The sequence below is a fragment of the Trachypithecus francoisi genome, unplaced genomic scaffold (assembly GCF_009764315.1).
Source record: "Trachypithecus francoisi isolate TF-2019V2 unplaced genomic scaffold, Tfra_2.0 Lachesis_group12, whole genome shotgun sequence".
NCBI classification, from domain to species: Eukaryota; Metazoa; Chordata; class Mammalia; order Primates; family Cercopithecidae; genus Trachypithecus; species Trachypithecus francoisi.
The window spans coordinates 66,113,867-66,117,755 of record NW_022681457.1 but is presented as its reverse complement, the minus strand read 5'-3'; the positions used below and the strand labels follow the sequence as shown (position 1 = coordinate 66,117,755).

The 3,889-nt window shown below is 47.4% G+C and overlaps 1 pseudogene; it reads left to right on the top strand.

Annotated features, from left to right (window-relative positions):
• Positions 1-813: 813 nt before the first annotated feature.
• On the top strand, positions 814-2,167 carry LOC117093870 (annotated as a pseudogene).
• Positions 2,168-3,889: the final 1,722 nt, after the last annotated feature.

The following is a 3,889-nucleotide window of genomic DNA, read 5'->3' as shown; positions in this document are numbered from 1 at the left end:
CCATTGGTGGGGTAATATAACCCAATTTATCAGTAAACGCTGAGTTTTCTTTGAAGTCAGTCTCTGATTTCTTACAGTACTTGATGTCTGCTTTGCCTGCTAGTAACCAATTCCCCTGCATCTTTACAGAGCCTTGTCACTCACTCAGTGTAAATAAAGACAGTGGTGGAAACGAGGTTTCCCAAAGTATCCTTATGTGCAAGAGTGTTTCTTATTACTTTGGAAATACTAAGCTGAGTTTAATGTTTATTCTTTTTCTACCAACAGACACAAAAAGGACAAGCACATTCCTTAGAATATTCAATAAAATTTTCTACAGGGATATGGTTAAATACTCTTCTGTCTTCACCACTTTTTTTGTTTTTACTTTACTTGGAAATTATAATTCTCTAGGAATAATGGTGCAGGAGTCTAAAATATACTTTGTGGGAGTGAAGTATATATTTTTTCCAAGTAAAAAAAAAAAAAAATCAGGCTAGGCGTGATGGCTTAGGCCAGGCGTGAAGACTCATGCCTATACTCATGATGGCTCATGCCACATACTCAGAAGGCCGAGGATAGCTTGAGCCTGTGAGATCCAGATTACAGTGAGCTATGATCGGCCACTGCACTCCGGCCTGGGCGACAGAGCGAGAACCTGTCTCAAAAAAAAAAAAAAAAAAAAGTCTGCGCTCCCCGGGTTCCGAGGAGAGGACCCAGGAGAGGAGTCTGGCTCCTTTTGCCTCAGACGAGTCCAGGGCGCCGGGTTAACTGGTCTAAAGTCCCAGGCGCTCTCTGGGACTGCTCAGCCACCGGCCGCTCCCGGCACCAGGGGACGCCGGACGCCCTCTGGACAATCGGCGCACTTGCCACGATCTTGGACGGGCCTCGGTCATCGACCTTAGGATTCCCCGCTCCGGCTCCAAGATGTCAGCAACGCTGATCCTGGAGCCCACGGGCCGCGGCTGCTGGGACGAGCGGTGCGCATCGCCGTGCGCGGCCTGGCCCCGGAGCAGCTGGTCGCGCTGCTCGCGCGTCCCTGCGCTACGAGAAGGGCGCGCTCTTCCGGGCCCACGCGCGCTACTGAGGCGACGCCCGCGGCGAGCTGGACCTGGAGCGCGCGCCCGTGCGGGGCGGCAGCGTCGGAGGCTCGAGCCCATGGGGCTGCTCTGGGCCCTGGAATCCAAGAAGTCTTTTTCGCGCTTTATGAAGCGGGACGTACAGATTCCCTTTGTCGTGGAGCTGGAGGTGCTGGACCGCCACAACCCCGAGCCTGGACGGCTGCTATGCCACGCGCGGCACGAGCGCGGCTTCTTCCCGCTGGGGGTGCGGCGGGAGTCAGTGCACGCGGGCCGGGTGCGCGCCACGCCCTTCCTGTCCCCAGGACCTGGACCCTTCCTAGGGATCATTGGCATCTTTTGTTATTGGAGGGAGCCTGTTGGAATATCGAGCCAGCCTCCTTGCTAGCCGTGACTTTGTCACGTTGGCTCTAGCTTATTATAACTTTGAAGATCTCCCCAAGAACGTGGACAACATACCCCTGGAATACTTCGAAGAAGCCCTATGCTACATGTTTCAATATCCCCAGGTAAAAGGTCCAGGCATTGGGCTTTGGGGCATTTCTCTAGGAACTGATATTTGTCTCTCAATGGCCTCATTCTTGAAGAATGTCTCAGCCAGTTTCCATCAATGGATCCGGGATCAGTGGGAACAGAGGCATAAACTAGAAGCAGAATAGTAGTCCACGATTGGACTATGACCTGAGGAGAACCAAGGTAGCTTTCTCAGGCCTCGTGGACATCGTGGATATAAGGAATGATCTTGTAGGAGGGTATGAGAACCCCAGCATGATGTCAACAGAGAAGGCCCAGGGCCCCATCCTTTTCATTGTTGGTCAGGATGACCATAACCGGAGGAGTGAGTTGTATGCCCAGTCTCTGAACGGTTACAGGCCCATGGAAAGGAAAAAGCCCAGATCGTCTTGTTACCCTGGGACTGGGTTTTACATTGAGCCTCCTTACTTCCCTCTGTGCCCAGCTTCCCTTCACAAATTACTGAACAAACATGTGATGTGGATTGGGGAGCCAGGGCTCATTCTAAGGCCCAGGTAGATGCCTGGAAGCAAATTCTAGCCGCCTTCTGCAAACATGTGGGAGGTACCCAGAAAACAGCTTTTCCTAAATTGTAATGCCTTTGTCTGTTGACATGACAGATTCAAGATCAGATTCTAGTGTTCAATAACCCTATGTGAATCAGCTGTCTCCTGGATAACATTAAAGCCATGTCTTTGTCATTAAAAAAAAAAAAAAAAATTTGGCCGGGCGCGGTAGCTCACGCCTGTAATCCCAGCACTTTGGGAGGCGGAGGTGGGTGGATCACAAGGTCAGGAGTTCGAGACCAGCCTGGCCAACATGGCGAAACCCCATCTCTACTAAAAATACAAAAATCAGCCAGGAGTGGTGGCAGGCACCTATGATCCCAGCTACTCGGTAGGCTGAGGCAGGAGAATCACTTGAACCCAGGAGGCGGAGGTTGCAGTGAGCCAAGATCATGCCATTGCACTCCATCCTGGAAGACAAGAGCAAGATTCTGTCTCAAAAAAAAAAGAAAAAGAAAAAAAATCAGTAAACTAGAAATCTCTGAACGAGAATCATACATGTAACTTAATTTTCCCATAGATATAGGTGAAGAGAAGTTGTTTAGTTACAGCCTCTATCTAGCACAGCAATCTCCTCAAAACACAAGGTAGCCACCTGGAGAGGCCACAGCGGAGATATCTAAGAGATATAACACTAGGGACGTTTGCAATTGGAAATTAAATGACATTTTAGAAATGTATTTATCAATGTCAAGCCTTGATAGAGTGTTCACATCTGTCTGAAACCTAATACATGTTTTATATGTAATAAATTTAAACAGCTTAGCTCTCATCCATTCAAGATGAGAAAAAAACTAAGTTAATGTGATAAATGTTATTGACGTGTTTGGCTTTCACTCAATGCTTCCTGATACTCAAAAAGTCTTCAAGGGATGGAACCAAATAAACGCAGAGTATCGAAAAAATGAAGCCATACACATATTACTGTGTGGTAAATGTTTCCATTGAAAGTCAAATCTTTACACTCACCAAAGCGTCTCCATAAGAGAAAAGCTGTATATTAGAAATGTAAATGTTTTGATAGCAACTGAAATCTTTACAGAGATAGAGAAATCTGATAACTGTTATTATTGTAGTAGGGATTTAAGCTAAGTTCTTGTCTCATGGTAGTCATCCAGGTTCTTGATGTTTTGAACAAAGAATTGGACAAAATGCACAAAGCAACAAAATAATGAAGCAACGGAAGCACAGATTTATTTTTTTTTTTTTTTTTTTTTTTTTTTTTTTTTGTTGAGACGGAGTCTCGCTCTGTCGCCCAGCTGGAGTGCAGTGGCCGGATCTCAGCTCACTGCAAGCTCCGCCTCCCGGGTTTACGCCATTCTCCTGCCTCAGCCTCCCGAAGCACAGATTTATTGAAACAAAAGTACACTCTGCAGAGGGGGAGCAGGCTTAAGCGCAAAGAATGCTGGTTACGGAATTTTCTGGGGTTTAAATACCCTCTAGAGGTTTCCCATTGGTTGCTTGGTTACACTCTATGTAAATGAAAGAATGGCCCACAACCAGTCTGATTGGTTGTGGAAGGCAGGACCAATCAGAGACTAAAAGGTAGTTACAAAGTTACGCCCTATGCAAGTGTCTGATTGATTTCTGCGCCACAGTGCACCCGGGGTACTACTACCTCTGGGTAGTAGCTTCTGATCCTTTTGTTACTTGGGTGTGGAGAGACAGGATTTTCCTTTTGATTCAGTTCTAGGAAGTCAGCAGGAATGGCCTTAGGTTCCCTGCCTCCAGACCTATTCTCTTGTCTCACCT